General features: G+C 42.6%; 1 protein-coding gene across 1 annotated transcript in view; it reads right to left on the bottom strand.

Annotated features, from left to right (window-relative positions):
• Positions 1-12040, bottom strand: part of PIGB (phosphatidylinositol glycan anchor biosynthesis class B) — a 60439-nt gene that overhangs the window by 1788 nt on the left and 46611 nt on the right. The window lies entirely within an intron of this gene.

The raw sequence follows: 12040 nt of genomic DNA, 5'->3' as shown, positions 1-12040 counted from the left end.
GCAATGAATATGCTAATTAGGTAGATACGCCGATTTAGAAACGTACGTCCGGAGCATTTTTTTACGTCGTTTACGTTAGGTTTTTTCCGGCGTAAAGTTACCCTTGCTATATATGGCGTATCCAATGTTAAGTATGGTAGTCCTTCCCGCGTCAAGTTTTGAAAATTTTACGTCGTTTGCATAAGTCGTTCGCGAATAGGGCTGTACGTAAGTTACGTTCACGTCTAAAGCAATGACTATTTGCGGCGTAATTTCGAGCATGCGCACTGGGATTTTTTCGCGAACGGCGCATGCGGCGTTCATAAAATACATCAAATACGCGGGGTCACCAGTCATTTAAATAAAACACGCCCACATCATCCCCATTTGAATTAGGCGGGATAACGCCGGACTACATACGTTACGCCGCAACCAATTTACGGCGGCGTAACGTATCTGAGATACGTTACGCCTCACCTAAAGATACTCCAAAGTATCTGAATCCGGCCCCCTGTATTTAAGAACATAAGCTCTGTTTCGTGTAACTTTAAATAAAAAATGTTTTGAGAATCGTGATCTTCATTTTATGCAAAAGAATCGCGATTCTCATTTTTCCCCAGAATTGTGCAGCTCTAGAATCCAGCTGAGCAGAGATCGGGATATGGGCACTGTGATTGGCCCTCCCGATCACGTGATGGCTGTGTCCAACAAAAAAAAAATGAATAAAAAAATCTTCAGGCTTCCCACCGGCGCATACAGCGCGTCACAAGTTGCCGAAAGAAGCCGGACTGCGAGTCGGCTCTATACGGCGCCTGCGCACCGACGTTCGGCTTATTTCGGCAACTCTTGACGCGCTGTATGCGCCGGTGGGAAGCATGTCAATCAATTAGCATGTGAATAGGAACGCCCAGTCCCGCAGGATTACATACCCGGAAGCCGCGGTGAAAATTTAGATAAAACAGTATGTACGGCAAGAGAATAAAAAAGGTCAGCATAATGTCATTCTCACAACTCGGCTCAATGTAATGTAATGTTAGAATTTTTTTAGGGTGAACCCCCGCTTCAATGCATTCTCTACATAATGCCGCGTACAGACGGTCGTTTTTTGCGATGAAAAAAAACGACGTTTTGAAAAACGTCATTTCAAATGACCGTGTGTGGGGAAAACGTCGATTTATGTCTTGAGAAAAACGACCAAAAAAAAATTCGAACATGCTCGAATTTTTTGTGTCGTTTTTCAAAACGTCGTTTTCTGTGTCAATTAAAATGATAGTGTGTGGGCAAAACGACGTTGAAAACGACGTTTTAAACCCGCGCCTGCTCAGAAGCAATTTCTGAGACGGGAGCGCTTGTTGTGGTAAATCTACTGTCCAGAATGGCTTCAGCACATTCGTTCGTTTTAATAGTAATGAAGAAAAGACTGCGCAGCATTTGACACAATGCATTTAAATGCTACACTAAAACCCTAGTTTGTTGTGGCTCATCTTGTTACATAGTTCTGACAACCTTTTTTGTTTTTGAATTATTTTTGTTAATTTTCTTTTTTTTTGGTTTATGCACATCTCCATGTCCCTTTTTTATTTTGGGTTGTTTAATGTATTTGAGCAAATGAATACCATGTTTAATGTTTGTTATTTTGGAGTGTGTGAAGTCACCACAACAACATAATATCTTATTATGCAAATTACCCACAAGGAGGTTGTTGTCCCTTGTTAATTTTTTTTTTTTTTTTTTTTTGGTGAAATGTGTTTGCCTCCTCACTAATGATCTCTATATATGTTTCAAAAAAACACATGTGAACTTTTTTCAGAAACAAACAAATACATTTATTCATGTATAAAATAAATAAAATAAACTTAAACACATCTGTCAAACCAAAACATATAAACAAAAAAAAAAAAAAGCCCGGAATAAAGTAAAGGAGACCCTGCTTGGATTTTGCAAGGCAAGGGTCCAGCAAGCAAATAATCCAGGCTGGCAATGCCAATGTTTTGGGATTAGGGGCACCATCTCCTCACTTCTTCCTCTTTGGTTGAGGCTTCCCTGCAGGCTTCCCTGCAGGCTTCCCTGCAGCCTTCCCTGCAGCCTTCCCTGCAGCCTTCCCTGCAGCCTTCCCTGCAGTCTGCCTCCTCGGGGGCTGGGTTTCATGAGCCAAGTTTGTGGCAGGAACCAGAGCAGGCTCAGGAAGAGGAGGAGAAGGATCAGGAGCAGGAGAAGGAGCAGGAGTAGGAGAAGGAGCAGGAGTAGGATCAGGAGCAGGAGAATGAGCAGGAAGAGCAGAAAGCACAGGAGTGGGAATCAGCCCAAGATCTATATTCTCATGTAGGTTGCCCAGTGAGGCCATGCTTATGGCCTTGAATATGATATATTCGCAGCGCACACGCTGGGCCCGCTCTAGATTTTGTAGCTTGGCTGCGATGAGCGCTGCGAATCCCTCTTCCTCAGATGGTTGTTCTCTGATGGCCGCAGCTGCTTGACGGAGAATGGCCTGGGTCTCCTCCTCCATTTGCATCAGTCTCCTTGTTCTTTTTCCTGGAGCGCGAAAAGGAGGGATCTGGGAGATGCAATCCCGCCTGCGTGACTCCTGTATCCCACTGGGGCCTGCCACCTCCTGGCTCCGAGTGGCCTCTGCCTCACCCTGTCTCCTTGTTGGGCCTGCCACCTCCTGGCTCCGAGTGGCCTCTGCCTCACCCTGGCTCCCTGTGGGGCCTGCCTCCTCCTGGCTTTGCTCTGTGTGTGTCTACAAAAAAAAGGATATTATTTAATTTTTTGGCTTCATTAATCACACACATTTTACAAATCATGACATATGCGAAGTGAATGCGGAAATAGATTTAAATGAGGCCCGCCATCCCTAATTATGTTGCCCCTTACCCAGCTTCAGATATTTGCCCCCTGGAGTTGTGTGGGGGGGGGGGGTTGATGCTGACTGAACCTGCTAAGTAGGGTGCGTTTCTCAAAGCTAGGAATGTCTGTTTAGTTAAAAAAAAGTAGAAAAAATGTTAATGAACACAAAGTTTGTTAGATATCTGTGACCCCTTCCAGGTGTCTAGCGTTTACCCCCCTAATGGCGTAACATAAAATTACCCACAATCATTATGACCTCTGCATTTATGTATCTTGTCCCCATTCTGTTTTGGCCGTATTGGCTATTGCTATTTTACCAATGTTTTGACAACTCAGCTAAATTTTACACCACTTCTAACCTACATTTCTAATCATTATTATACTTTGCATTTCATTAATTAGTATTAAAATGCAATACCTGGCTCGATGGGTCACAATCTGTGTCCTCCATGAAGTCTAGATCTTCATCAGATGTAGCCTGCTCTTGGCTGCCGGGAAGACTGGACTGATTCCTTGGGGGAAGGGTAGACACGGATGCCCGTGTTTCGAGCTGGTCATCAATGAACTGCATCTGACCATAGTACCACAGGTTGGGTTTGTAGATGCTGTCAGCTGCAGCTCCAGATCTCATAGAGGCCAGGACTTGTGACCGTTGGGTCCTGTAGGTGCCCCTAATCGAATTAATTTTGTTTTTGACCGTGTCAGTAGTTGCGTGTGGGAGCCTTGGGCTAACAAATGCAAGCAGGGTCTCCAGTGCTTGCTTCCTGGCATCTTTGTTTTTGTTGATTTTGCTTTTTGTTTGCCAGAGCACAGGAAGTTCTTTCCAGCGTTGTATAAACTCCGTGAAAAATTCTGGCTCCTTGAAGGGGTCCATAATTTCTGTATGTAAAAATTAAATAAAAAACAAAGTGTCAGTAAAGCCACTACTACTACAACAAGCTTTTACCCCAGGGATCTGCAATTAGTGGACCTACAGCTGTTGCAAAACTACAAGTCCCATCATGCCTCTGTCTCTGGGTGTCATGCTTGTGGCTGTCAGAGTTTCACTATGCATCATGGGACTTGTAGTTCCGCACCAGCTGGAGGTCCGAGAATTGCATTTCCCTGTTTTACACCATATCATCTAGCCCACAAACTGATCCACTCTTCAGTAATAGAAATGTCAAAAATAGAGTTACGTACCGTCGTATTTCACGATCGTTTACTTCCGCCTTTTTCTTCAGACTGTATACGTCGCTTTCAATGACGTCGGATCCCTTTAAACACTGCGCACGTGTGACGCAACGCACGATACCCCGCCCCTGACGTTCCGTCTCGTCCTTTACACGCCCCTTTCTCGTTCTTTTTTTGTGGGTGTGATTTATGGTGTTGGAAGACAAGCAGCAAAAAATGTCAGGCTCAAGACATGAGGTAGGCCAGGCCCAGGCAACAGGAAGATCCAGGCGGAGGTACAAGGCCAAAAACATGGCATTCCAGGAGATGGTAGAGATGGTCACCATCTTCACTAATGAAGATTATGATGGGAAGCACGGGCCTTACCTGCACCCCAATAAGGTTAAGGCGGACATTACTGATAAAGTAATCAGAAGGCTCCGGCTGAAATTTGGTGAACGCAGGTCAAGAGAACAAATAAGAAAGAGGTGGTCAGACCTGAAAAAAAGAGAGCCAGAGCAACTTCGGGCAATAAAAAGATTGATTCGAGCAAAAAGTAAGTGAATTTTATGTTCCCTAATTTTAGGTGTTTGTTCTTTGTGCCATGTGCTTTTCCATTCAGGTTGAAATGTATTTGTGTGGGCACTAAAAATTGTCGTATGTGTTGTCGTTCATTCGTTAATTTAACTAATATAAAACGACGAGATTCCCGATAATTTGCAACATGCCTATTTCACATGGACAAATTGTAGTGCAATCACTGTATCAGCCACAAATAAAAACGTATTTGTCTGATTTATGTTATAACGAACGACGACTCATACGACCATTTCCTGTGTTCCCAAATATTCCAGTTACAATAAATTTATTGGGTTTAATGTGACATCAATTTGTAAACATTTATGTACATGTTTACCTAATTAGATCTTAATAATTTCGATATAAAATATGCACAAAAAGGACAGTGTACTCAGCAGAGGATTTATACACATAGGGATTTATTTGTTTGAAAATTGTGAGCTAAAGTTTCATCTAAAATTTTTCCATTGTGTTTTCCCTTTCTTCAATCTCGTAGGGCGAAAGGAAGCATCAAGGCAGGACGCAAGTTCACAAGCCACACCCCCGAGGGATCTTGATGAATGTGAACCTGCCACCACATCTGGTAAAGTATCATATTCAAAAGATACCCAGGTAATGTAGATGTAGGAGAAACATATTTGTAATACATGGTTTGCTTGCACATTTCAGGAGCAACTCGTGCTGGCTCCTCAATTGACAGGGACACTGCCCAGCTCCTCATTGCCGAAATTTGGTCCTGCCGGGAAAAAAATGAAGAACTACAGATAGCAGCCCGGAAAATAATCAAAAATGCAAAAAGTGTTGAGGTCCAGTTGAAAAATTTACTGGATGTTTTGGGTAGGGTGTGAAAAAAACCAAAAAAAAAAAAAAAAAATTATTTCATCTCATTCTTGAATTACAAAAAAATACAAAAAAATAAAAAAAAAGATTTTATATATGTTGATTGATCCAAAAAAAAAAAAAAAATGAAAAAAAAGATTTTATATATGTTGATTGATCCAAAAAAAAAAAAAAAATGAAAAAAAAGATTTTATATATGTTGATTGATCAAAAAAATACAAAAAAATGAAAAAAAAGATTTTATATATGTTGATTGATCAAAAAAATACAAAAAAATGAAAAAAAAGATTTTATATATGTTGATTGATCAAAAAAATACAAAAAAATGAAAAAAAAGATTTTATATATGTTGATTGATCAAAAAAATACAAAAAAATGAAAAAAAAGATTTTATATATGTTGATTGATCAAAAAAATACAAAAAAATGAAAAAAAAGATTTTATATATGTTGATTGATCAAAAAAATACAAAAAAATGAAAAAAAAGATTTTCTATGTTTACTGATCAAAAAAATAAAAAAAAAAAAAAAAAAATAATATGTGATTTTACTTGTTCGACCAACCAAAAAACACATGTGAGACTGAAAATTTGGTTTCACAAAATATGTAAAATAAAAATTATGCAGATCAATATATTTGTGGCTTGTTATTTTAGATCAATGATGACATTAAACCTAAAAAAAAGTGAAATTTAGGCTGGGAACATAGAACGAGGAAGGATATTTAGTCCATCCAAAACACATGCAACTATGATAACCTAGGAGACAAAGAAAATACACAAACATTCAAAACAATAAGAACAAAAAATACAATGTTTCTTGCATAAAATATTTATTATGTTCATTCACCAAAGATCAGGCATTGGAATGGCCCCCCTACCCATAAAATAGTCAACATATGCCTGGCGCACTGCACGTGCGTTTCGGGGGGCCAAGCCTGGATGGCCTGCCTCATGGGCCGCCTCTGGGACATCAACTCCCTCATCAGGCAATAATGTCAAATAATTTGAAGAATGTCTTCGTAGAAAGTTATGTAATATACAACAACATAAAATAATATTGTTCCACTTATATTCTGCCATGTTTATGGCGGTTAAAAACAAGCGAAATCGACTGACCATAATGCCAAACGCATTTTCCACCACTCTTCGGGCTCTGGCCAGCCTATAATTAAAGACCCTCCTCTCATGGGTGAGGGCACGTTGGGGAAATGGCCTCATGAGGTGGGGACCCAAGGCAAATGCCTCATCACCAATAAAAACAAAGGGCAGCCCCTCTTCATTATCCTCCGCACGTGGCAATGCAAGGTCCTCCGCCTGAAGCCGTTGGGCAAACTCGGTCTCGGCAAAGACCCCGCCGTCTGACATCCGCCCATTTTTCCCCACATCAACATAGAGAAAGTCATAATTGGCAGACACCACCGCCATCAGTACGACACTGTGGAACCCTTTGTAGTTGAAATAATGGGATCCAGAATGGGGTGGTGGCACGATGCGGACGTGCTTGCCATCAATAGCTCCTCCACAGTTTGGAAAATTCCATCGCTGAGAGAAGTCCGCTGCCACAGTCTGCCATTCCTGTGGTGTTGTGGGGAACTGTAAATAAAGCAGAATTTTTTTTTTAAGATAGTACATTACTAACAGAATATCAGCAAAGATTATTGGATCCTAAAAATAAAAAATATTAGTTCAGGTATTATTGTAAAAACAACAATATTAAGGGATCACTAAGCAGATTAATCACACCCTCTCATGGTAAGAAAAATTAACATAAAAGTGTGATGGGGGCCCCCCCCCTTGATCAGTTTGTGACCTCCAAAAAATGATGGTTTAACATCAAATTAATACAAATAGACAGTTACAAAAATAACATTGGGGGGGGGGGGGGGGTTGGTCGTGCACTACAATGGAGAAAAAAAATCAAGGGGGATATAGGGACTAAGCTAGGTGGGTTTGCCACTAACAAAATAACCCAAAATGGACATGTGGGCTAGATAAAAAATGCATGTAGGACCCAAAAATAAAAAAAATATACATGCATGGAGACAAAGGTAACATTACCAGCATATTATTAAAAAAAGGTTAATTAGGGACTGTTTAAAAAACAAAAGAAGAAACATAGTCTATGCATTTAAAGGACAGAACTTACCTTAATATAGTCCTCCTGCAAAACCTGGATTATGGCAGAACACGTCTCCGGGATTATGACGCCCAGAGACTGGGGGGAGATGCCCGTCGAGAACTTCAAGTCCTGCAGACTTCTCCCTGTTGCAAGGTATCGCAACGTAGCAACTAGCCGCTGCTCAGCAGTTATGGCTTCCCGCATATTGGTGTCCTGCCTGGTGATATATGGCGACACCGAAGCCAAAAGCTGCTGGAATACGGGGTCAGACATCCGAAGAAAATTCCTGAAATCATCAGGGTTATTTTCTTGGATCTCCCGCAGCAGAGGCATATGAGAGAACTGGTCCCTGCAAAGAAACCAGTTCTTGGCCCACAAAGTCCTTCTCCTCCTCCTCAAGGACCGGAGCCGGGATGCAGCACACATCATAACAACATGCACAGCACGATCTCGGCGACGAGAACGTACCCGCAACATGGCTAGAAAACGGTCGTCAAATCAGATCGGACTAAAAATTCTGCCCTGAAGTACAGAAAGGCCTCTGAAGAACGACCTGCAAAACAGCAACGTGCACACAAGAACGCACTTGCAAAACAAATACGTCCTAAATACAAGCACTGTATCACAGATCCGACTACAAATACACAAACTGTACGACAGAAAACGAAATTTTAAGCACAACCACTGAAAAGCACGAATCGTCTCTCACCAAACTTTTACTAACACGCAGCAACACGATATCAGCAAAAGAGGGCGTCTTCCGCATGCAAATTACCCTTTATAGTCCCGTCGTACGTGATGGACGTCAGCGCGCATTGCTAGAGATTTTGCAAAAAACGATGGTCTGTATGCTACATCGTTTTTGAAAATGAAGTTTCAAAAACGTCGTTTTTTTCATCACATCAAACGTCGTTTTTTTTTCATCGCAAAAAACGACCGTCTGTACGCGGCATTAGGATTAAAAAAAAAAAAAAAAAAAAAAAAACACACACCTGTGTTGCTCCACCTATACATACCTGAGCCCGATCTCGATCCAAAGATGTGCACAAGCGCAGAGGCTCTTTCCCTCCTCATTGGCTCATGCACAGCAGTGGGAGCCATTGGCTCCCATTGCGGTCAATCGCAGTCAGTGATGAGGAGGAGCTTAGCCACACTGCATGCCTAAAGCTGGCCATAGATGTCACGGGTTGCAGGAAAGAGGGTCCCTCCTGTGCAGCCATTGTGTTCTCCTGGGGGGGGGGCGCGAGTAAGTAAAGAATACGTCTGTGGCAAAAATAATTCAACACTGAATATTGATGTTATGAATTCCTCACATTCGTTTGTATACTTTAGTTGGCGAAGCTAAAAAAAGTGCACTTTTAATGCAAATACGCTTATTGGTCAATGCCCCACTGTGCAGCCTTTTCGGCTCTGCATAGTTTTTACAACAAATTCTTCACTGTTGGGCAACCTCCACCTACTTATGGGCGCAGCACTCTGTTCTGTATTCCAGGACAAATGGAGTACACCCTTTGCTGGGATTGAATGGGGAATTGTGGGACTCAGGATCAGCAAGAGCTGAACTTGCAGGTGAAGACTTTAAAGAAGGGGTTGTGTGGTGTTGAGCATGCCACAAAGATCTCAGTGGAATGGGGACAAGGGAAAACCTAAGTGAAGCCAAAAAACTAAATTAAGTTACAGTCAGTAGTATGTATCCCTTGTGTCGATTTTTCTGGTGCATTGGGGGTTAATACAGCTAAAGGCTCATCAAGAGAGCCCGACTATGCCTGTCCTTTCCACACATCTTTGCCATTCATAGTAGCCCAAGTACAACTTCTATGAATGGAGGGGCAGAGCTCTCAATCACCCACCCCTCCTCCATTCATAGAAGCCGTATTATAGTTACAGTGGAGAATTATCGTTAACAGCAGAGGAAGCAATACAGGGGACTCATTCTACTAAAGTATCTCCCTTGTGCAGATTTTTCTGTTCTTGATTTTGGCTGCACTTAGGCTTTGAATACGAGACTTGAAAGGGGGTTGGGCAGGGGTATTTAAAGTATTTCTACTTTTGCAGCCAAATTAGAATAACACCTACCTGTATTCTATATCTGTTACATGTGTTTTAGATCCTCATCTCTGGAAACTCCAGCATAGAAAAATCTCACTAGTTCTTTGTTTATGAGGGGGCTGTGAAGCTGCGTTTACCATAATTAAACCTGTCTGCACGGCGCAGGCAGATCTCTCATAAGTTGCACTAGCTTTGAACACGGTGTTAAAGTGTTACTAAACCCAGGACCCTGCATTTACTATATCTGGTCTCCCACAGTACACAGAACATGGAAATGCAATCATTTTAGAAAATCTAAACTGCCAAATACCTTTTCTCATCAGCAGTATAGCGCAGTCTTGTGACTTCTATCAGTGTCCAGCCGAGCACTGGTTAAAGCTTGTAGGAGGAGTTTTCATTCTCCTGACTGTCCCATCAGGCTGCATGACCCCCCTGACCCTCTGTCTGGACAGGCCGATTGGTCACATGCTGATCACATGCACTGCACCACCCCGCCCCAAATAAAATCATCAACACTTTCTAGCACTACACACCAAACTGAGCATGTGCAGAGTGACTCCAATACTCTACCATCAGCAGATGGATTGGGGACAATAAAAGGGGAGGATCAAACAGCCTTTACACAATGCAGAGCATTAACCCCTTAGGCCAGGGATAGGCAACCTTGGCCCTCCAGCTGTTTTGAAAGTCCCATGAGATATTGCAAGACCCCAACAATCACAGGCATGACTCCTAGAGGCAGAGGCATGATGGGATTTGTAGTTTCACCACAGCTGGAGGGCCAAGGTTGCCTACAGCCTTAGGCTGTATATGCTTACTGCACATACTAAACCCACAATGGTAAAATGTCTGTAACACTTTAACGAAGGGTTAAACATTTAGGAGCGGGGCTTCTCCATTGTTTGGTAATGAAATGTCCTTAAAGCTGGCCATAGACCGATTAAAATTCAGCTGGTTAAGCAGTGACGTTTGAAAAAAAAAAAAGTCCATCGACTTCTCTCAAATGTTGGAAAACTTTTCTCGCTCAGCAGCTGCAGCCAATTGGCTGCAACTGCTGATCAGTGTATTCTAAAGAGAGTCCCCTGCTAATAGGATGTCTCAGCAGGCAAGATTCCTCCATCTACCTGGATGGAGGAACTAGTTTGGCTTTCTTCAACCACTTCCAGCTCCGAAAGGTTTTACCCACTTCCTGACCAGGCAATTTTTTCCCATATATGGCACTGCGATGCTTCAACTGACAATTGCGCAGTTGTGCAACAATGTACAAAAATAAAATGTATTTTTCCCCCCACAAATACCGTATTTATCGGTGTATACCGTGAAAAACAGGGCAAAATCGTGGGTGCGCGATATACGCCGATACCCACTCTTTGTTCGAACCACTGCGCCAACATATACCGAGCGCAGTACACTCTGGTATAGTGGGGCAGGCTCGGCTCCTCTCGCTGTCACGTCGTGTGGGTCCTGTACGTCGTTTACACGAGAGGAGCCGTGCCCACCCCGACTATACCCGAGTGTACTCCGCTCGGTATATGTCGGCGCAGTGGTTCGAACACAGCGCGGGGATGGCCGCAGGACGACGCCGGACCGGACGAGGCCGCCGATGGACAAGACACCGATTAGGGGCATCCAAACTAAGTATTTTTTTTTTTTTGCAGGAATCTTCCTTCAAGTTCGGGGTTGCGCGCTATACGCCGGGGCGCGTTATAGCCCGATAAATACGGTAGCTTTCTTTTGGTGGAATTTGATCACCTCTGCGGTTTTTATATTTTGTGCTATAAACAAAAATAGACCGACAATTTTGAATATAAAAACAATATTTTCTTTCGTTCTGCTATAAATAATTCCCCCAAAAAAATATCTATTTTTTTTTTTTATCGATTTAGACCAATATGTATTCTGCTACATATTTTTGTTACACACCCCCCCCCCCCCAATAAGCGCATATGGATTGGTTTGGACAAAAAGTTACAGCATCTACAACCTATGGGATAGATTTAGGGAATTTTATTTTTTACTATGACGGCAATCAGCAATTTTTAGTGGGACTGCGACATTGTGGTGGACAAATTGGACACCAATACAGTGACCAGTGCTAAATAAAAAATGCAGTCACAGTATAAATGACACTGGCAGGGAAGGGGTTAACACCAGGGGCGGTCATGAGATTAAGGGTGTGCCTGGGAAGTGTTTCTAACTTTGGGAGAGTGGATACACTGGAGGAAAAGAGATCGCGTTTCAGCCAAGATCTCGCTTTTGCTCCTCGACAGATCAGCGGTTTGCCTTGTTTACATAGGCACGCTGCTGCTCTGTCTATCCACAGAACGATCGGTGGGTTGCAGCCGCTGGACCTGCTGATTGGTTCCCGCTGTTTCCAATGACAGCGGGAGCACCCCCTACACATGCACAAAATGACATACAGGTACGTGATTTTGCGCAGTTGGGCCGCCCTGCTCCAGTATATATGCGGTGGG

Source organism: Rana temporaria, chromosome 3 (assembly GCF_905171775.1).
Source record: "Rana temporaria chromosome 3, aRanTem1.1, whole genome shotgun sequence".
Taxonomy (NCBI): Eukaryota; Metazoa; Chordata; class Amphibia; order Anura; family Ranidae; genus Rana; species Rana temporaria.
The sequence above is the reverse complement of the archived record's forward strand: the minus strand, read 5'-3'. Positions and strand labels throughout refer to the sequence as shown.